The sequence below is a fragment of the Callospermophilus lateralis genome, chromosome 4 (genome assembly GCF_048772815.1).
Source record: "Callospermophilus lateralis isolate mCalLat2 chromosome 4, mCalLat2.hap1, whole genome shotgun sequence".
Classification (NCBI taxonomy): Eukaryota; Metazoa; Chordata; class Mammalia; order Rodentia; family Sciuridae; genus Callospermophilus; species Callospermophilus lateralis.
This window is the reverse complement of record NC_135308.1, coordinates 62,444,021-62,468,741: the sequence shown is the minus strand read 5'-3', so window position 1 is coordinate 62,468,741 and position 24,721 is coordinate 62,444,021.

Genomic DNA, 24,721 nt, shown 5'->3' with positions numbered 1-24,721 from the left:
CCTTAGCCTCTCTGTGCTTTAGTCTCCTCTTCTGTGGATGAAAATAGTAAGAAAATATGTACAGGGAATTTATATATAATAAGTATATACTATGAAAAAAATTACCATGAGGTTTAAATTGTGGCCACATGAATGGTTCTCAGAACATGTTAATCATTTGAGTCATTTGAAATGCTGGTAATATGAATAGTATTTGAAATATTTTATTAGTTTTTATTACTCCATTTCACAGATGAGCAACTGAGATTTAAAAGTGAAGGTCACCTTTCCCAATATCATTTACATAACAATAAATGTTACCTCAAGACATGTTTTCACATGTGTAAATGTTTTTTGCCTGCTTTTATTCCATATATGCTTCACTGACTTTATTTTTCTCCTAAGGATGCTAGATATTATTTCCACAATCCTCTAGTTACCAACTCTGATCAACATTACAGAATGCCTCGGCCAACTTACTAAGAGGCAGCACAGATTTTATCACATATATTGTAAAATGGGTTATGAATAAGTATAGCATTCTGTCATCTGGCACCTAATTTAGGGTATTTATATATTTGAAATACTAAATATTCTCTGTTTCTCTATTATTCTTTTATGTCTTATGGTTCTAAACCATCACCATCGGGAGTATTGCACTGTTAAAAATACCCCATGAATTGAATATGCTTTCAATTCTTAAACTTATGACAGGCCATGTTTTGATTAAATCACAATATGCCAAAAATATAAGTAGAAATGTATATATTTTTAGGTAATGGATATTGACAACCTAAACAGATCAATATCAATTGAGGAAATAGAAGAAACCATCAAAAGACTACCAACTAAGAAAAGCCCAGAACCGGATGGGTATACAGCAGAGTTTTACAAAACCTTTAAAGAGTAACTAATACCAATACTTTTCAAGCTATTTCAGGAAATAGAAAAAGAGGGAGAACTTTCAAATTCATTCTATGAGGCCAACATCACCCTGATTCCTAAACCAGACAAAGACACTTCAAAGAAAGAAAACTACAGACCAATATCTCTAATGAACATGGATGCAAAAATCCTCAATAAACTTCTGGTGAACAGGATACAAAAACATATCAAAAAAATTGTGCACCATGATCAGGTAGGATTTATCCCTGGAATGCAAGGTTGGTTCAATATACGGAAATCAATAAATTTTATTCACCACATCAATAGGCTTAAAAATAAGAACCATATGACCATCTTGATAGATGCGGAAAAAGCATTCGACAAAGTACAGCATCCCTTAATGTTCAAAACACTAGAAAAACTAGGGATAACAGGAACATACCTCAATATTGTAAAAGCAATCTATGCTAAGCCTCAGGCTAGCATTATTCTGAATGGAGAAAAACTGAAGGCATTCCCTCTAAAATCTGGAACAAGACAGGGATGCCCTCTCTCACCACTTCTGTTCAACATAGTTCTTGAATCACTGGCCAGAGCAATTAGACAGACGAAAGAAATTAAAGGCATAAAAATAGGAAAAGAAGAACTCAAATTATCACTATTTGCAGATGACATGATTCTATACCTAGCAGACCCAAAAGGGTCTACAAAGAAACTATTAGAGCTAATAAATGAATTCAGCAAAGTGGCAGGATATAAAATCAACACACATAAATCAAAGGCATTCCTGTATATCAGCGACAAATCCTCTGAAATGAAAATGAGGACAACCACTCCATTCACAAAATCCTCAAAAAAAAATAAAATAAAATACTTGGGAATCAACCTAACAAAAGAGGTGAAAGACTTATACAATGAAAACTACAGAACCCTAAAGAGAGAAATAGAAGAAGATATTAGAAGATGGAAAAATATACCCTGTTCATGGATAGGTCGAACTAACATCATCAAAATGGCGATATTACCAAAAGTTCTCTATAGGTTTAATGCAATGCCAATCAAAATGCCAACGGCATTTCTTGTAGAAATAGAGAAAGCAATCATGAAATTCATATGGAAAAATAAAAGATCCAGAATAGCAAAAACAATGCTAAGCAGGAAGTGTGAATCAGGCGGTATAACTATACCAGACTTCAAACTATACTACAGAGCAATAGTAACAAAAACAGCATGGTACTGGTACCAAAACAGGCAGGTAGACCAATGGTACAGAATAGGGGACACAGAAACCAATCCACAAAATTACAACTATCATATTTGATTAAGGGGCTAAAAGCATGCAATGGAGGAAGGACAGCATCTTCAACAAATGGTGCTGGGAAAACTGGAAATCCATATGCAACAAAATGAAACTGAATCCCTTTCTCTCTCCATGCACAAAAGTTAACTCAAAGTGGATCAAGGAACTTGATATCAAATCAGAGACATGGCGTCTGATAGAAGAAAAAGTTGGCTATGATCTACATACTGTGGGGTCGGGCTCCAAATTCCTCAATAGGACACCCATAGCACAAGTGTTAATAACTAGAATCAACAAATGGAACTTACTCAAACTAAAAAGTTTTTTTTCTCAGCAAAAGAAACAATAAGAGAGGTAAATAGGGAGCCTACATCCTGGGAACAAATCTTTACTCCTCACACTTCAGACAGAGCCCTAATATCCAGAATATACAAAGAACTAAAAAAATTAGACAATAAGATAACAAATAACCCAATCAACAAATGGGCCAATGACCTGAACAGACATTTCTCAGAGGAGGACATACAATCAATCAACAAGTACATGAAAAAATGCTCACCATCTCTAGCAGTGAGAGAAATGCAAATCAAAACCACCCTAAGATACCATCTCACTCCAGTAAGATTGGCAGCCATTAGGAAGTCAAACAACAACAAGTGCTGGCGAGGATGTGGGGAAAAGGGTACTCTTGTACATTGCTGGTGGGACTGCAAATTGGTGTGGCCAATTTGGAAAGCAGTATGGAGATTTCTTGGAAAGCTCGGAATGGAACCACCATTTGATCCAGCTATTCCCCTACTCGGTCTATTTCCTAAAGACCTAAAAAGAGCACACTATAGGGACACTGCTACATCCATGTTCATAGCATCACAATTCACAATAGCAAGACTGTGGAACCAACCTAGATGCCCTTCAATAGAAGAATGGATAAAAAAATGTGGCATTTATACACAATGGAGTATTACTCTGCATTAAAAAAATGACAAAATCATAGAATTTGGAGGGAAATGGATGGCATTAGAGCAGATTATGCTAAGTGAAGCTAGCCAATCCCTTAAAAACAAATGCCAAATGTCTTCTTTGATATAAGGAGAGTAACTAAGAACAGAGTAGGGACGAAGAGCATGAGAAGAAGATTAACATTAAACAGGGATGAGAGGTGGGAGGGAAAGGGAGAGAGAAGGGAAATTGCATATAAATGGAAGGAGACCCTCAGGGGTATACAAAATTACATACAATAGGAAGTGAGGGGAAAGGGGGAAAATTATAAGGGGGAGAAATGAATTACAGTAGAGGGGGTAGAGAGAGAAGAAGGGAGGGGAGGGGGGGAGGGGGGATAGTAGAGGATAGGAAAGGCAGCAGAATACAACAGACACCAGAATGGCAATATGTAAATCAATGGTTGTGCAACTGATGTGATTCTGCAACCTGTATACGGGGTAAAAATGGGAGTTCATATCCCACTTGAATCAAAATGTGAAATGTGATATATCAAGAACTATGTAATGTTTTGAACAACCAACAATAAAAATTAATTAAAAAAAACCAGTTGGAATTAGAGATGAATAGCACTTCCTCCCCCTAACCATTTGGTTGGTGATTATAACTGATATTTTCGCCCAGGCCAATTTTTATCATCAGACTTTCTTACAGAAACTTACAGCCACTTCATATTTTCAGCTGCTGTAATTCATCTGATTTTCTATAAAGACCAGAGTAGACTGAGGTAAAATCAGACAAGAAAAATACCACTTCTCAGGCTTTTAGGCCCCAGTGGTATTAATCAAATGGGTTGCATTCACACATATTCACAATAATTGATGGGGAGGACTAAATAAAAGACTTTGCTTTCTCTTGCCATTGAAATTCTTCAAAATCTGTTGTTTTTGATAGTTCTCACACTCCTACTTTGCTCACATTTTTTTTTTCACTCATCGATAATGATACCGACAAAGCTACTACCCAAAGCTACATCCACAAAAGCACAGATCATGTCATTGATTGGCAAAGCTGTAGATTCCATAGTACTATTTACCTAAGTCAGATAGACCTTTGAATTGGTACTGGAATCCTTCTGATAAGTGTATTTACTCTCCTTCTGATGACACTTTGTTTCAAAAAGGGACAACTCCTTTAGTAGGAATATTTGTTCTTTCAGAAACATTTGCTTTCTAAGATACTGTGTTGGGCACATCACACAGGTCATCATAAATCCTGACAACTGCTTACTAATTAAGCACTGTCCTCATTTTATAGGGGAGAAAGCCAAGAATATAAAATTCAAGTTACTTCCATGAAGTTGGAACAAACAGAGCTAGGAATCAATCCCAGCTGGGATTGTTTAACTTGAAAATATGATCTTGTACTTTGAGTGTCATATCCAAAACATCTTTGTCCAGAACCAATATCAAGAATATTTTTTCCTGTTTTCTTCTGGCAATTTTATGGTTTCATATTTTACATTGAAGTCTTTCATTCAGAGTTGATTTTTTTTTACATAATGTAAGAGAAAGAGTCCCCCAATTTTATTCTCCATTAAAGAAACTGTCATTTCTCCATTGTGCATTGATGGCACCTTTATTAAAGCTCAGTTGGCTGTTATATACCTTAAATATATACTATTGTAAGTGTGCATAATACCTCAATAAAGTTGAAGGGAAAGCTTTTATGTTCTACTTTCCACTCATGATGTATTAGATGTTGAAAATGAAAAAAAAAAGAAAATAATATGAGAAAGATTGACAATCCAGTGAGAAAGAACACGTAGGGTTTGAACCATGAAATCTAGCAGAAATGGAAAACTTGAGACAGGCAAGGTGGGAGCCTAAGAGTTCTTCCTGACTGTACCACACTTGCAGTAAACTCCAGACAGTGTTGGATGTTATCCACCATTAACCTGTGAGATATGGAATGACTCCATATATGAATCTGAACTTCTCAGGAACATGATGATTAACAGAAAACAGAAAAGTTAAACAGGAGGAAAAGAAGAATAAATTTTGTTTAGATCTTCTTCATATAATAAGATTTATTTTCAACCTTTTTCTGACTAGGTTCTAGAAACATTCAAGTAAATCATGTGACAAAGAAAAAACATACGAAAGTAATGTTAGTTAACATCAAATGATTAAGCAACTCACATAAAACATAACATAACCTCTTTTTATGAATTGATGCTATTGTTTTTGTTGTTTGTTTGTTTTTGCTTTGGTATACAGGATAGAACTCAGGGAACTTAACCACTGAGCTACATCCCTAGCCTCTTTTTGAGAAAAGGTCTCACTAAGTTACTAAGGGCCTCATTAAGTCACTAAGGTTGGGTTTGAAGGCTGATCCTCGTGCCTCAGCCTCCTGAATTGCTGGGATTATGGGCATGTGCACATAAATTCTTTTGATATAAATTTTACGTGTCTCACAAATAAACCTAAAGTTAACATTTACTTTGAGTTGATTCCTGTGTTATATTTTCCATACTCTTCTAAAATTTTCAGCAATGATATATTACTTATAACCTTGAAATTAATTTAAAATAACAAGTATCCTATATGATTAAGTTATTCCTTTGGCTTAGAAAATATTTATATTTATTAGTGTCATAATTATTATAACAGCAAGTATTCATTCAATTTCAGGTCTTTAGTTTCTTAGGGTTTGAACTGAAGTTCTTCTGAGCAATGATTCCAGTATAGCTCAAATCAAATTTCCCCCCCAAAAGGGTTCATAATGTGGTACCCTTGGCCAGTTACAAACTGCCATGTTTTCTAGTGTATTTTCTAATGAGGTTTAGCCCATACAGTAATCCAGTCTCTCCCCAAGGCCCAGGTCACCACGGAGACCAGGTAATCAGTCTCCTCCAAGGGAAGTAATGCCTGCTGTGTGATGACTTGTACAGACACTGCAGAAGGTCACAGGCACCTTCCCCATCTCTGGCTGCAAGAGCAGCAATACAGCACACACTCATGAATGGTTTTGCATACAATTGTTTTTAATAAGCTCATGTGTCTTCTTATATTAACACTACTTTTAAAAAGTACTAATTTGTAAAGAGCATATTTAATAATAAAGCCATAATTCTGGGAAAATACCACCTGTGTAAAAATATTCAAGCACTTAAAAGACTGTCTGTCATCTCCATGTATGATGCACCATACATAATTGATAAATCATGGTCTTTGGACTTAGAGACGCTTCACTTGAAAGACAATGATATCTTTTAGCAATTGTGTATCTTACATTCAGATATCCCATACACAGAACTCTGGGTTAAATATGGAAGTACAGAATTATTTTACAAAGTGGTCACAGGACAGATCAAAAGAAAGTAAATGACCAAAAAGAATGAAGGAAATTTTTGTAAGATGTGCAGAGGCACAATTTACAATTATTGGTAACTAGGGCTCAATCTACTTGGGAAACTCTTGGAAAACTAGAGAATGTGCCTCCCAGTGATGCTTTCAAGAAGACAAGAAAGCTGGGTGTAGTTCACAGACTCCTGTCAGTCACTTGGGAGAAGCGAATGAGAACCTGTGGAGAAGATGCTAGCAGTGCCTGTGAACACTCTTTTAGCAAGGGCAGATGTTGTCCTTCATTCAGACTCAAGGTGTTGGCTCTACATCCATTGGAGGGTAGAATCAGGACATCCTACCCATTACTTTGTGCTTGTCCTACTTCCTGAAAAACCCTGAGTAATGATAAGAGGCATTCAAGAATTTCCTAAACCACATTTAGAATCTGAGAATACAAATACTATCAGTAGAATCCCCTGTTTAGTATTACCTAAGGAAATGAAGCAATTATAGTATCATAATTCTCCAAATTACTACTAATATTTTCTAGTCATATGATCTATTGGACAGATTGATTCCTTGCTTAGAGATGTACATTTTCCACATGGATAATCAGAATGAGGCTGCTAACCTAGTACTATTGTCAGCAAATGGAACCTCCTCCCTCCCCTCTGTGCTCCATGACTATTTTAGCAAGCCAAAAATTAAGTATTTTCAATGGAACTCCCCCAAATCTGTAACAAGATGAAAGGCTTGAATCCACAGATAGAGCACCATTTCTTTGCCATACTTAAATTATATCTAGCATTATCACAGGATCTAATTGTCTAGAAATCTGGTATTTTCTGTCTTCTTTTGAATCTCAGATCATCAAAGTTTGACAAATCCTTTTTCCAAATTTTTTTATGTGTGTATGAGCAACAACTGTATAAGGTAAAACAAAAACACTCCCTCTGACAAACAAATAAACAAACAAAAAATGGTCCACTTTAGGCAGGAATGCAGATCCATAGCTCTACATACAAGTTTCTCAGCTGCCCTATCCATTGACTCCTGAGGCACATTTGAAGAGCTATGGAGCCCTGGAGCCCTGGGAATTCAGTAAAGTCAGACTAATGAACACAGGTGCTGGACCAGCCCCATAGCTACCTGAGATGGAGAGTAGGAGTGGGAGCAAGCACTGAGACATCTGAATGGCATTATTTCCAGTGCTCAGAGTCCAGAGCACCTTATTATACCTCAAACAGCTCTCTGATGAGGAAGGTCCTATAAATCTCTGGTGGATTTTCACAACACAAATCACTCTTGGTTAAAATTGCTCCAGCAGGATTTAGAGGCAGGAGAAAGCATATTCCCTAAGTCTACTTGAAGATGAATTGCACCCAAAAGAGGTGTGCTGTCTTAGAGATGCAAGACCCTAACATTCAGCCTCCAAACCAAGTATTCTAGAAAGACAGACCACCAGACAATAACCAAAATAGACAGAAATGGTGTGGTAGATGGAAATCAGAGAAGCTGATAAATAAGTAAGTCATGTAAAATATGTAAAAGGAGAGGACATTACTGTATACTGGGAGCTATTATCTGTGCCAAAGTTGTAATTAGGAAAGAATCCAATGTTCAGATAACCAAGCTGTTAATTCTGATTTCAGTTCTTAAAGAGTTGCTTGATTTTAGTCCTGAAAAAGCAGTCTATGATTTTCTGTGCCCTGAAAAATCATTGAAAGGGCATTTATTTATATAGATTCAATGGGCATCATATAAATGATTATTTTAATCTGATTGAATTTCACCTTACAATAAGGTAAAATTTGAGTGTTTTGTCAACAAGAAGTCAAGCACTTCTTTTGCCACAGAGAGATCGTCATCAAGATTGGATAGTCTGTTTTCATTGTAGGTTAATGTTTGTTAATTTCTCATTAACTTTATAATATTTAGTGCTCTATAATTAAACAGAAAATATGTTTATTTTTTAATATATTTTGAAATATAAAGATCTTCCTCTACTACCAAAATTTTAGCACTATCAATTGTTTTTAAATCAAACTGTTTACATCTAAATTAACTTGTTTGATATATTTTGACAGAATTTATCTTATGAACTTGTCTGCATTAGAGAAATGTTTTTTGGAATTGTACATTTTCAAATTTCTCTCTTGTATCAATTATCCAACTCATTTAATCATTCACTTATTTAATTATTTGTTTTCCTAATAAATATTTATTGAACCATGACAAAATGTCAGGCTCTGAAATACAGTGGTAACTTAGGCAGACACAGTGGCTGCATTTATAGACCTCACATTTAATTGAACCAATTTTTATTTTCAGTTAGTTGGTAATATTACTCACTTCATTTTACAAGGAGACTAATTTGTGTCAACTGCCTTGCTAACTCTAATTACTCTGACATCCTTGCAAGGTGACATTATTACAGCTATTTAACTGGTATGGAAACTATTGGCTTACATAGGTTAAATGATGCATATATAGTAAAAAATGCCAAATTAGTCACTAAGTCATATATGGAAACAAAGTCTTCTTGGCTAGCTGAAGAGTAAAATATCTATCATATCCCACTAAACCTATAACTTTACAAAGGAGAGAAATAATGACTAGATGTCTCGTAGATTAGAAGAGGTAATTGTAACTTAGCTCAGGGACAGGTCAGCTCTGCAGCTCAAAGTTATGACAGGCATTAATAAGGGTATCGCTCCACTTTTCAGTTAACATGTTATAGGTTTAGAAGGTAAAGCTGACTTTTACAGATAGTCTCAGGAATTTGTGTCCTTTCCCACATTCTCATGTGAATGAGGCATCCCTCCACTATCTCCACACCATGTTTGATTTCATTCCTCCAGATTTTGGCGCTTGGTCACGGAACTTTCTTTCTTTATTTTCTTTCTCTCTTTTTTTTTTTTTAACATAATATCAGAGCAGAAAGAGCTAGGAGTCAATTGCTTTCTCATAGTCAATGTTGTGATATAAAGATTAGAAATTATCAGTGGTCATATATGCGAGCTTGGGGAACAAAATCTCCAGTGGAAAAGGAAATGTGATATGAAGGGAGAAACAGAGACAGGAATTTATCTAGTGGCATTCAAAGCCCTTATTCCAATTGCTTTGGATGTCTAAAATTTTGGCTTACCCTTTGCTTGATTTTCTTTTTTTAAAAAAACTATTATTTAACTTCTATTTTCAACATACCTAATTTGACTTACTTTCACTTGCAGGTACAACAATCCTCAAGAATAAAACCATTTGTTATCATACCCAAGTATTTTTTTGAATACTTGTCATTTATTGTTTAAATAAGATTATCCAAGTAATTTTGTATCTCTGGATAACTCTTCTCCTCATCTGTAAAATTCTTAACCATGACTATATATAGTGATATGAGAATTAAATTGGACCTCATTCATAAAAGCACTTGCGATCATACATCATTCATATTTTTAAAGAATAATAATAAATGAAACAGGAAAGTGCAGGAACCCCTTGAATAGGTCTCCATGGCATCACCTGCAAGGCTCCTTGATTGTGTGCATCTCTTTGTCTCTAATGTATTCAGTCATCCTGAATCACCCACAATTCTCAGGACACATCCTCCCGTCTTTGCATACACTGGTCCTACTTCTTGGGATGTCATTTTCCTTCAATTCCATGATGACTCCTTCAATATTTTCTCATTCTTCCAGATCAAATCATTGCCCACTGTGGGATCATAGGCTTTCACTACCAGTAGTAAAAAGGAAGGAAAACACTTTCTCTAGTTTTTTCGACTTACTACTGTCTTGGGTATCCTCCTCCACCCCTTCCTGGAACTTATTTCAGGCATTAGTCCCGTGACCACTTGTGCTCCTCCTGCTATAATCTTCTAAAGACAATTTTTTAAATCAGTTTTATAGATCTTTTAATGTAGTCTCCCCTAAGATTGTGGAGGTACTAGAGACTAGGAGTGAAACTTATATAACCTTAAGTTCATATCAGTTGGTACAATGCAGAGCACACCAATTGCACTGAACAATTTTGTTTTCTGTGAATGAAATAAGGCATCTTTAATCACTAACCTGTTACATTCTCTGTCTTGCACTATTCAATCATACTGTCTTGTACAACCTTGTTACTCTAAGTGAGCAGAAATTCCTCAAGCAAAAACATTTGATTGGTCAGTTACTTTCCTAGTATCCAATATCTAATATCTAGTACACACCTTGTATCTAGTACCTGATCCTTCAGTGTGCCTCTCCTCTTCCTTCCTAATACCTGGGCTGAAATTAGTTAGGCCTGCTTAAACTTTAAATTGATTCATTTTTAAAATTGCATGGATCATTTGTTCCAATCTTGCCTTCCTGAGCAGTGATTCTCCCAAGAAAGTGGAAAAGTCCTGAGAAAACACGTTGATTCGTGGAAGAAGGAAGAAAACCTATTATTCCCTTGTCTTTGTCTTCAAAATCACAGTAAGGTGATTTTGTTATGAGATTTTTAGCAATGAACAAAATGTCGTCGGAATAGCCAAAGGTCCTTCCTGATGTTTGCAATGTGGATGGATAAGATAAAGGGTTCATATAATAATTGCTAGAATTGTTTGAATTATATTGTGTCACAGGGGCGCTATGACTTACCAAACAGAGTCCTCACTCATAAGTGATTCAGGAAGTAGGTAGTATTATCCTAGTCAGTTAAGATGAAACTAAATTGTTCTTCACTGAAAACAAGTATTCCCAAAGGCAAGACATGGCTATGTCCCACAATTTAAACCCTTTTCTTTTTTCACCAAAATTCGTGGTATAAATAGCTTTGACCAAATTCTATCTTCATAGCAGCAGCCAGGGAAGCTGGATAAAAGTCAACAGTTTATTCCAGTAACAAATTCCTGGGTTCTAACTTATGGGGTCAATATCAAAGAATTCAAAACCATTTTTCTAGGTGACTTCAAGGTGTACACAGATTTGGCGACACTAGATTGCTTTAGTGATGTTCTCTAAAATAAAATTATTGTTTTGTAGTCTAAATTAGTAGAATTTATTTAAATCTGCTCAACAGCATCAGTGAATTACCAAATACGTGCCAGAAATTGACTTAGGTTGTGGCAAAAAGACATTAAAATGACATTAAAATTTAACCCAAGTTGGTAGGCAGCTGGATAGTAATGAATAAATTAAAATGCCCAATGAAAGAAACAGAAGTAAATATGACAAAACAGAGAACAATCACCTCTCCTTGAAAAAGGAGATGAGAAAAGCATCCTCACAGGAAGGGATATTTTTATTTAAAAGAAAAAATAAGCTTACATTGCTATTTAGTAAGACAGGATATACTTAGTGTCTTTCCAGCTAAAGCTTTCAGTTCTCATCAGAAAAATAATTTTAATATTTGGCCTTAATAACAAGATCCATCTTTCTCTTTATATATGTAAGTATGTATGTATTTATTTATTTTTAAGGTCATCATATTTAGAGATTATTGTAGTAGCTCATAAGAAAGCACATTGATGCCCAAGTGATTTGATTCTTTATGGTTTTCTGTTTGAACTTTTATTTTTATTGGATAACTTTATACCCACATATAGAATATATAATACTGCAGGATAGATTTATATTTTATTCTTTCTCTTTTGTGGATTTAATTGTTTCTTCCCAAATCCCAATTTGTCCTGTGAGAAAACATGATGAATTTTGGAAACCTCCCTATAACTACATTGTCTACTGAAAATACATTTACAGTTTTCTCTAAAATATCATGAGAGTTAAATTTTAATGATTCCAAGTTAAAACTAGTTTAGAAAAAACTGCAAATGCTATTCATAAGAATATTCATCTAAATTAACTTTCTCATATTTTTCTGTGCTTGTATCCTTGATGAAATTTTTACAAATTAAAAAAAAGAAATTATATACAAATAGTAAAATTATCTTTGATAAATCGTCTCCATGTTTCCTGATGTTATCAGTGATGACCTGAGAGGGCAAAAAACTTTCTCAAGGGTGCAGAGCATACCTAGCATTCAAATGTATATCTTCTCATTCTTATCCCACAATTGTTCAATTATAGCCCACTCTCTCCTAGAAGTAATATATGGTGGGGAGATCAATGCTTGTAAATAATCTTTAAACCTTCTCAGGTGATATAAAAATAGAAGGGGATATATAGATATGAGGACTGACTTTCTATGAGTGGAAAGTATCATGTCTCAGTGATATTTATTAATTTTGTAAATGCTCCATGGTACCTCACCTTGAGAACAGAGTATATATTCAGGAAGAAGGTAGTTTTTCTTTCCTTTCTCTTTGAGGATGTTGGATAAGAAAATAAATTATTTAAATATTTATGTGATGTATTATGAGTTCCATTACTATCTCTCACTCCTGCCCCTGCCCACAAAACAGAGCTAACATATCATTTAATGTCATGATCCTAATGTTTCCCTTGCATCTATATTTGAGATACTTGATCTAGATTTCACTCTGTCTAGTGTTTTACCCTGTACCTTGAAAAATAAGGTGCATCTTTAAGCTAAATCAGGCAACTATTGCAACTATAAGTCAATAAACAAAAGACAAAGTACCAGTGTAAAACATTAGTGAGAAATAAGTACATCACTTCAACCATGGAAGATATCTCCTGTGCCTTCTGATTTTTTTTTTAATGAAAACAAATGGCACTAGTAAAAGACCAGACATTTGAACGGGAGTAAAAAGAGTTGGTGTTTAACCTGAACCTAGCTTCTTTTTCCAGCATGTCAACAGGACACACAGCTGGCCCTCTGGGTTTCACAGAAGCTCAGATCAGAGAAAAACAGCATGAGACCACAAAAATGCACAGATGCTCTCAGGCTCCACAAAAAAATCACTAGTCAAGGGAACAGTAGCACCTTAGCACAGTTCCAACAAGAGAGCCAATTCAGTAGAGCAGTTACTAATGTCTCCCTTACCAGTTGCTGTTTTCCATTTTACAAATCCAAATAAATATGTGGTACTTTCCTATGCTTCACTTCCGTAACATATGAAGGCCACCAAATTCCCTCTTCCTTGCAGTGAAAGCTTGAGAGTACTGCAACAGATGTATACAACAACATTTTCATTGATAGAAGGCCCATTTCTGTCTTTGGCTTGACAAAAAATAAATGGTAGACATTTGTGAAAGCTACATTAAAAGGGGAGAATGTTCCAATGGAGACAGAATCACATTTTCGACTGTCTCAGAGAACAGAAAGGGATTATCGAATAACAAAGGTTACCTCATCTATGGAGAAATTTACCAGTGAGGTATTACTCCTATTAATAAATGGAAAAAAATTAGGTCTTTGCCACCTGAGTGACTTCTCCAGCTCCCACCTAGGCAAAGAGTGGTAAGCCACTACTCCTGCACTCTCCTCCTTCCACTACCTTGTACTAATGACCAGGTCTAAATAAATTTAAATGTCACATCTCTTCCCTGACTCGCAAAATGCCCAGTACCATGATAGGTTGATTTATTATGTGTGGTCAGACAAGAATCTGTAGCATAATAGACTATTAAAAAAATTGCAACTATTAAAAATGTCCATATGTTCTCATTGTGCAGATGAGGAAATGGAAATAGAAAGGGGGAAATGACTGAGGATTGATCACAAATAGAATGCATTGAACTCTGTTCTGATTACCTCACTCTCCTCTCTAAGATTTTTCATTGACTTCACATTGAACATTAAACAAATTTTAACTCCTCCATTCCTTTTTGAGATTAATTTCTGCCGTGTTTTCTATACAACATCTACTCAAGGGCACTTATGGTTATCCTATTACAAGTTTTGTGTTTCCCAGTGTAAGGTTTTCAAACATTATATGCTATGTTACCAAAATTAATTTCCATTTGTCCTTACTTAAAAGTCACTTCTTAACCATTACTTAATGCATAATCCTGGGTTTATGTTCAATGCTCTTCCTAGATTGAATGAGATCTCCTGATTCAATTATATTTTCTAATGTCTTTTAAATTTTTTTGCACTTGCCAAAGTTGAATAGAGATAATTATATTTTTAAATTTCTATTAAAAAGTGAGGGCATGATGTAAATGACTGAAAGTTGAATCAAGAATATCAGAAAACTGTCATTTGCAGCAGTCTGCTGAAACTGGAGGATTTTATGCTAAGTGCCAGATACAGACAGAAACCACATGTTCTCACTTATATATGGAATCCAAAACAATTTCCTAAAGACCTAAAAAGAGCACACTATAGGGACACTGCTACATCCATGTTCATAGCATCACAATTCACAATAGCAAGACTGTGGAACCAACCTAGATGCCCTTCAATAGAAGAATGGATAAAAAAATGTGGCATTTATACACAATGGAGTATTACTCTGCATTAAAAAAATGACAAAATCATAGAATTTGGAGGGAAATGGATGGCATTAGAGCAGATTATGCTAAGTGAAGCTAGCCAATCCCTTAAAAACAAATGCCAAATGTCTTCTTTGATATAAGGAGAGTAACTAAGAACAGAGTAGGGACGAAGAGCATGAGAAGAAGATTAACATTAAACAGGGATGAGAGGTGGGAGGGAAAGGGAGAGAGAAGGGAAATTGCATATAAATGGAAGGAGACCCTCAGGGGTATACAAAATTACATACAATAGGAAGTGAGGGGAAAGGGGGAAAATTATAAGGGGGAGAAATGAATTACAGTAGAGGGGGTAGAGAGAGAAGAAGGGAGGGGAGGGGGGAGGGGGGATAGTAGAGGATAGGAAAGGCAGCAGAATACAACAGACACCAGAATGGCAATATGTAAATCAATGGTTGTGCAACTGATGTGATTCTGCAACCTGTATACGGGGTAAAAATGGGAGTTCATATCCCACTTGAATCAAAATGTGAAATGTGATATATCAAGAACTATGTAATGTTTTGAACAACCAACAATAAAAATTAATTAAAAAAAACCAGTTGGAATTAGAGATGAATAGCACTTCCTCCCCCTAACCATTTGGTTGGTGATTATAACTGATATTTTCGCCCAGGCCAATTTTTATCATCAGACTTTCTTACAGAAACTTACAGCCACTTCATATTTTCAGCTGCTGTAATTCATCTGATTTTCTATAAAGACCAGAGTAGACTGAGGTAAAATCAGACAAGAAAAATACCACTTCTCAGGCTTTTAGGCCCCAGTGGTATTAATCAAATGGGTTGCATTCACACATATTCACAATAATTGATGGGGAGGACTAAATAAAAGACTTTGCTTTCTCTTGCCATTGAAATTCTTCAAAATCTGTTGTTTTTGATAGTTCTCACACTCCTACTTTGCTCACATTTTTTTTTTCACTCATCGATAATGATACCGACAAAGCTACTACCCAAAGCTACATCCACAAAAGCACAGATCATGTCATTGATTGGCAAAGCTGTAGATTCCATAGTACTATTTACCTAAGTCAGATAGACCTTTGAATTGGTACTGGAATCCTTCTGATAAGTGTATTTACTCTCCTTCTGATGACACTTTGTTTCAAAAAGGGACAACTCCTTTAGTAGGAATATTTGTTCTTTCAGAAACATTTGCTTTCTAAGATACTGTGTTGGGCACATCACACAGGTCATCATAAATCCTGACAACTGCTTACTAATTAAGCACTGTCCTCATTTTATAGGGGAGAAAGCCAAGAATATAAAATTCAAGTTACTTCCATGAAGTTGGAACAAACAGAGCTAGGAATCAATCCCAGCTGGGATTGTTTAACTTGAAAATATGATCTTGTACTTTGAGTGTCATATCCAAAACATCTTTGTCCAGAACCAATATCAAGAATATTTTTTCCTGTTTTCTTCTGGCAATTTTATGGTTTCATATTTTACATTGAAGTCTTTCATTCAGAGTTGATTTTTTTTTACATAATGTAAGAGAAAGAGTCCCCCAATTTTATTCTCCATTAAAGAAACTGTCATTTCTCCATTGTGCATTGATGGCACCTTTATTAAAGCTCAGTTGGCTGTTATATACCTTAAATATATACTATTGTAAGTGTGCATAATACCTCAATAAAGTTGAAGGGAAAGCTTTTATGTTCTACTTTCCACTCATGATGTATTAGATGTTGAAAATGAAAAAAAAAAGAAAATAATATGAGAAAGATTGACAATCCAGTGAGAAAGAACACGTAGGGTTTGAACCATGAAATCTAGCAGAAATGGAAAACTTGAGACAGGCAAGGTGGGAGCCTAAGAGTTCTTCCTGACTGTACCACACTTGCAGTAAACTCCAGACAGTGTTGGATGTTATCCACCATTAACCTGTGAGATATGGAATGACTCCATATATGAATCTGAACTTCTCAGGAACATGATGATTAACAGAAAACAGAAAAGTTAAACAGGAGGAAAAGAAGAATAAATTTTGTTTAGATCTTCTTCATATAATAAGATTTATTTTCAACCTTTTTCTGACTAGGTTCTAGAAACATTCAAGTAAATCATGTGACAAAGAAAAAACATACGAAAGTAATGTTAGTTAACATCAAATGATTAAGCAACTCACATAAAACATAACATAACCTCTTTTTATGAATTGATGCTATTGTTTTTGTTGTTTGTTTGTTTTTGCTTTGGTATACAGGATAGAACTCAGGGAACTTAACCACTGAGCTACATCCCTAGCCTCTTTTTGAGAAAAGGTCTCACTAAGTTACTAAGGGCCTCATTAAGTCACTAAGGTTGGGTTTGAAGGCTGATCCTCGTGCCTCAGCCTCCTGAATTGCTGGGATTATGGGCATGTGCACATAAATTCTTTTGATATAAATTTTACGTGTCTCACAAATAAACCTAAAGTTAACATTTACTTTGAGTTGATTCCTGTGTTATATTTTCCATACTCTTCTAAAATTTTCAGCAATGATATATTACTTATAACCTTGAAATTAATTTAAAATAACAAGTATCCTATATGATTAAGTTATTCCTTTGGCTTAGAAAATATTTATATTTATTAGTGTCATAATTATTATAACAGCAAGTATTCATTCAATTTCAGGTCTTTAGTTTCTTAGGGTTTGAACTGAAGTTCTTCTGAGCAATGATTCCAGTATAGCTCAAATCAAATTTCCCCCCCAAAAGGGTTCATAATGTGGTACCCTTGGCCAGTTACAAACTGCCATGTTTTCTAGTGTATTTTCTAATGAGGTTTAGCCCATACAGTAATCCAGTCTCTCCCCAAGGCCCAGGTCACCACGGAGACCAGGTAATCAGTCTCCTCCAAGGGAAGTAATGCCTGCTGTGTGATGACTTGTACAGACACTGCAGAAGGTCACAGGCACCTTCCCCATCTCTGGCTGCAAGAGCAGCAATACAGCACACACTCATGAATGGTTTTGCATACAATTGTTTTTAATAAGCTCATGTGTCTTCTTATATTAACACTACTTTTAAAAAGTACTAATTTGTAAAGAGCATATTTAATAATAAAGCCATAATTCTGGGAAAATACCACCTGTGTAAAAATATTCAAGCACTTAAAAGACTGTCTGTCATCTCCATGTATGATGCACCATACATAATTGATAAATCATGGTCTTTGGACTTAGAGACGCTTCACTTGAAAGACAATGATATCTTTTAGCAATTGTGTATCTTACATTCAGATATCCCATACACAGAACTCTGGGTTAAATATGGAAGTACAGAATTATTTTACAAAGTGGTCACAGGACAGATCAAAAGAAAGTAAATGACCAAAAAGAATGAAGGAAATTTTTGTAAGATGTGCAGAGGCACAATTTACAATTATTGGTAACTAGGGCTCAATCTACTTGGGAAACTCTTGGAAAACTAGAGAATGTGCCTCCCAGTGATGCTTTCAAGAAGACAAGAAAGCTGGGTGTAGTTCACAGACTCCTGTCAGTCACTTGGGAGAAGCGAATGAGAACCTGTGGAGAGGATGCTAGCAGTGCCTGTGAACACTCTTTTAGCAAGGGCAGATGTTGTCCTTCATTCAGACTCAAGGTGTTGGCTCTACATCCATTGGAGGGTAGAATCAGGACATCCTACCCATTACTTTGTGCTTGTCCTACTTCCTGAAAAACCCTGAGTAATGATAAGAGGCATTCAAGAATTTCCTAAACCACATTTAGAATCTGAGAATACAAATACTATCAGTAGAATCCCCTGTTTAGTATTACCTAAGGAAATGAAGCAATTATAGTATCATAATTCTCCAAATTACTACTAATATTTTCTAGTCATATGATCTATTGGACAGATTGATTCCTTGCTTAGAGATGTACATTTTCCACATGGATAATCAGAATGAGGCTGCTAACCTAGTACTATTGTCAGCAAATGGAACCTCCTCCCTCCCCTCTGTGCTCCATGACTATTTTAGCAAGCCAAAAATTAAGTATTTTCAATGGAACTCCCCCAAATCTGTAACAAGATGAAAGGCTTGAATCCACAGATAGAGCACCATTTCTTTGCCATACTTAAATTATATCTAGCATTATCACAGGATCTAATTGTCTAGAAATCTGGTATTTTCTGTCTTCTTTTGAATCTCAGATCATCAAAGTTTGACAAATCCTTTTTCCAAATTTTTTATGTGTGTATGAGCAACAACTGTATAAGGTAAAACAAAAACACTCCCTCTGACAAACAAATAAACAAACAAAAAATGGTCCACTTTAGGCAGGAATGCAGATCCATAGCTCTACATACAAGTTTCTCAGCTGCCCTATCCATTGACTCCTGAGGCACATTTGAAGAGCTATGGAGCCCTGGAGCCCTGGGAATTCAGTAAAGTCAGACTAATGAACACAGGTGCTGGACCAGCCCCATAGCTACCTGAGATGGAGAGTAGGAGTGGGAGCAAGCACTGAGACATCTGAATGGCATTATTTCCAGTGCTCAGAGTCCAGAGCACCTTATCATACCTCAAACAGCTCTCTGATGAGGAAGGTCCTATAAATCTCTGGTGGATTTTCACAACACAAATCACTCTTGGTTAAAATTGCTCCAGCAGGATTTAGAGGCAGGAGAAAGCATATTCCCTAAGTCTACTTGAAGATGAATTGCACCCAAAAGAGGTGTGCTGTCTTAGAGATGCAAGACCCTAACATTCAGCCTCCAAACCAAGTATTCTAGAAAGACAGACCACCAGACAATAACCAAAATAGACAGAAATGGTGTGGTAGATGGAAATCAGAGAAGCTGATAAATAAGTAAGTCATGTAAAATATGTAAAAGGAGAGGACATTACTGTATACTGGGAGCTATTATCTGTGCCAAAGTTGTAATTAGGAAAGAATCCAATGTTCAGATAACCAAGCTGTTAATTCTGATTTCAGTTCTTAAAGAGTTGCTTGATTTTAGTCCTGAAAAAGCAGTCTATGATTTTCTGTGCCCTGAAAAATCATTGAAAGGGCATTTATTTATATAGATTCAATGGGCATCATATAAATGATTATTTTAATCTGATTGAATTTCACCTTACAATAAGGTAAAATTTGAGTGTTTTGTCAACAAGAAGTCAAGCACTTCTTTTGCCACAGAGAGATCGTCATCAAGATTGGATAGTCTGTTTTCATTGTAGGTTAATGTTTGTTAATTTCTCATTAACTTTATAATATTTAGTGCTCTATAATTAAACAGAAAATATGTTTATTTTTTAATATATTTTGAAATATAAAGATCTTCCTCTACTACCAAAATTTTAGCACTATCAATTGTTTTTAAATCAAACTGTTTACATCTAAATTAACTTGTTTGATATATTTTGACAGAATTTATCTTATGAACTTGTCTGCATTAGAGAAATGTTTTTTGGAATTGTACATTTTCAAATTTCTCTCTTGTATCAATTATCCAACTCATTTAATCATTCACTTATTTAATTATTTGTTTTCCTAATAAATATTTATTGAACCATGACAAAATGTCAGGCTCTGAAATACAGTGGTAACTTAGGCAGACACAGTGGCTGCATTTATAGACCTCACATTTAATTGAACCAATTTTTATTTTCAGTTAGTTGGTAATATTACTCACTTCATTTTACAAGGAGACTAATTTGTGTCAACTGCCTTGCTAACTCTAATTACTCTGACATCCTTGCAAGGTGACATTATTACAGCTATTTAACTGGTATGGAAACTATTGGCTTACATAGGTTAAATGATGCATATATAGTAAAAAATGCCAAATTAGTCACTAAGTCATATATGGAAACAAAGTCTTCTTGGCTAGCTGAAGAGTAAAATATCTATCATATCCCACTAAACCTATAACTTTACAAAGGAGAGAAATAATGACTAGATGTCTCGTAGATTAGAAGAGGTAATTGTAACTTAGCTCAGGGACAGGTCAGCTCTGCAGCTCAAAGTTATGACAGGCATTAATAAGGGTATCGCTCCACTTTTCAGTTAACATGTTATAGGTTTAGAAGGTAAAGCTGACTTTTACAGATAGTCTCAGGAATTTGTGTCCTTTCCCACATTCTCATGTGAATGAGGCATCCCTCCACTATCTCCACACCATGTTTGATTTCATTCCTCCAGATTTTGGCGCTTGGTCACGGAACTTTCTTTCTTTATTTTCTTTCTCTCTTTTTTTTTTTTAACATAATATCAGAGCAGAAAGAGCTAGGAGTCAATTGCTTTCTCATAGTCAATGTTGTGATATAAAGATTAGAAATTATCAGTGGTCATATATGCGAGCTTGGGGAACAAAATCTCCAGTGGAAAAGGAAATGTGATATGAAGGGAGAAACAGAGACAGGAATTTATCTAGTGGCATTCAAAGCCCTTATTCCAATTGCTTTGGATGTCTAAAATTTTGGCTTACCCTTTGCTTGATTTTCTTTTTTTAAAAAAACTATTATTTAACTTCTATTTTCAACATACCTAATTTGACTTACTTTCACTTGCAGGTACAACAATCCTCAAGAATAAAACCATTTGTTATCATACCCAAGTATTTTTTTGAATACTTGTCATTTATTGTTTAAATAAGATTATCCAAGTAATTTTGTATCTCTGGATAACTCTTCTCCTCATCTGTAAAATTCTTAACCATGACTATATATAGTGATATGAGAATTAAATTGGACCTCATTCATAAAAGCACTTGCGATCATACATCATTCATATTTTTAAAGAATAATAATAAATGAAACAGGAAAGTGCAGGAACCCCTTGAATAGGTCTCCATGGCATCACCTGCAAGGCTCCTTGATTGTGTGCATCTCTTTGTCTCTAATGTATTCAGTCATCCTGAATCACCCACAATTCTCAGGACACATCCTCCCGTCTTTGCATACACTGGTCCTACTTCTTGGGATGTCATTTTCCTTCAATTCCATGATGACTCCTTCAATATTTTCTCATTCTTCCAGATCAAATCATTGCCCACTGTGGGATCATAGGCTTTCACTACCAGTAGTAAAAAGGAAGGAAAACACTTTCTCTAGTTTTTTCGACTTACTACTGTCTTGGGTATCCTCCTCCACCCCTTCCTGGAACTTATTTCAGGCATTAGTCCCGTGACCACTTGTGCTCCTCCTGCTATAATCTTCTAAAGACAATTTTTTAAATCAGTTTTATAGATCTTTTAATGTAGTCTCCCCTAAGATTGTGGAGGTACTAGAGACTAGGAGTGAAACTTATATAACCTTAAGTTCATATCAGTTGGTACAATGCAGAGCACACCAATTGCACTGAACAATTTTGTTTTCTGTGAATGAAATAAGGCATCTTTAATCACTAACCTGTTACATTCTCTGTCTTGCACTATTCAATCATACTGTCTTGTACAACCTTGTTACTCTAAGTGAGCAGAAATTCCTCAAGCAAAAACATTTGATTGGTCAGTTACTTTCCTAGTATCCAATATCTAATATCTAGTACACACCTTGTATCTAGTACCTGATCCTTCAGTGTGCCTCTCCTCTTCCTTCCTAATACCTGGGCTGAAATTAGTTAGGCCTGCTTAAACTTTAAATTGATTCATTTTTAAAATTGCATGGATCATTTGTTCCAATCTTGCCTTCCTGAGCAGTGATTCTCCCAAGAAAGTGGAAAAGTCCTGAGAAAACACGTTGATTCGTGGAAGAAGGAAGAAAACCTATTATTCCCTTGTCTTTGTCTTCAAAATCACAGTAAGGTGATTTTGTTATGAGATTTTTAGCAATGAACAAAATGTCGTCGGAATAGCCAAAGGTCCTTCCTGATGTTTGCAATGTGGATGGATAAGATAAAGGGTTCATATAATAATTGCTAGAATTGTTTGAATTATATTGTGTCACAGGGGCGCTATGACTTACCAAACAGAGTCCTCACTCATAAGTGATTCAGGAAGTAGGTAGTATTATCCTAGTCAGTTAAGATGAAACTAAATTGTTCTTCACTGAAAACAAGTATTCCTAAAGGCAAGACATGGCTATGTCCCACAATTTAAACCCTTTTCTTTTTTCACCAAAATTCGTGGTATAAATAGCTTTGACCAAATTCTATCTTCATAGCAGCAGCCAGGGAAGCTGGATAAAAGTCAACAGTTTATTCCAGTAACAAATTCCTGGGTTCTAACTTATGGGGTCAATATCAAAGAATTCAAAACCATTTTTCTAGGTGACTTCAAGGTGTACACAGATTTGGCGACACTAGATTGCTTTAGTGATGTTCTCTAAAATAAAATTATTGTTTTGTAGTCTAAATTAGTAGAATTTATTTAAATCTGCTCAACAGCATCAGTGAATTACCAAATACGTGCCAGAAATTGACTTAGGTTGTGGCAAAAAGACATTAAAATGACATTAAAATTTAACCCAAGTTGGTAGGCAGCTGGATAGTAATGAATAAATTAAAATGCCCAATGAAAGAAACAGAAGTAAATATGACAAAACAGAGAACAATCACCTCTCCTTGAAAAAGGAGATGAGAAAAGCATCCTCACAGGAAGGGATATTTTTATTTAAAAGAAAAAATAAGCTTACATTGCTATTTAGTAAGACAGGATATACTTAGTGTCTTTCCAGCTAAAGCTTTCAGTTCTCATCAGAAAAATAATTTTAATATTTGGCCTTAATAACAAGATCCATCTTTCTCTTTATATATGTAAGTATGTATGTATTTATTTATTTTTAAGGTCATCATATTTAGAGATTATTGTAGTAGCTCATAAGAAAGCACATTGATGCCCAAGTGATTTGATTCTTTATGGTTTTCTGTTTGAACTTTTATTTTTATTGGATAACTTTATACCCACATATAGAATATATAATACTGCAGGATAGATTTATATTTTATTCTTTCTCTTTTGTGGATTTAATTGTTTCTTCCCAAATCCCAATTTGTCCTGTGAGAAAACATGATGAATTTTGGAAACCTCCCTATAACTACATTGTCTACTGAAAATACATTTACAGTTTTCTCTAAAATATCATGAGAGTTAAATTTTAATGATTCCAAGTTAAAACTAGTTTAGAAAAAACTGCAAATGCTATTCATAAGAATATTCATCTAAATTAACTTTCTCATATTTTTCTGTGCTTGTATCCTTGATGAAATTTTTACAAATTAAAAAAAAGAAATTATATACAAATAGTAAAATTATCTTTGATAAATCGTCTCCATGTTTCCTGATGTTATCAGTGATGACCTGAGAGGGCAAAAAACTTTCTCAAGGGTGCAGAGCATACCTAGCATTCAAATGTATATCTTCTCATTCTTATCCCACAATTGTTCAATTATAGCCCACTCTCTCCTAGAAGTAATATATGGTGGGGAGATCAATGCTTGTAAATAATCTTTAAACCTTCTCAGGTGATATAAAAATAGAAGGGGATATATAGATATGAGGACTGACTTTCTATGAGTGGAAAGTATCATGTCTCAGTGATATTTATTAATTTTGTAAATGCTCCATGGTACCTCACCTTGAGAACAGAGTATATATTCAGGAAGAAGGTAGTTTTTCTTTCCTTTCTCTTTGAGGATGTTGGATAAGAAAATAAATTATTTAAATATTTATGTGATGTATTATGAGTTCCATTACTATCTCTCACTCCTGCCCCTGCCCACAAAACAGAGCTAACATATCATTTAATGTCATGATCCTAATGTTTCCCTTGCATCTATATTTGAGATACTTGATCTAGATTTCACTCTGTCTAGTGTTTTACCCTGTACCTTGAAAAATAAGGTGCATCTTTAAGCTAAATCAGGCAACTATTGCAACTATAAGTCAATAAACAAAAGACAAAGTACCAGTGTAAAACATTAGTGAGAAATAAGTACATCACTTCAA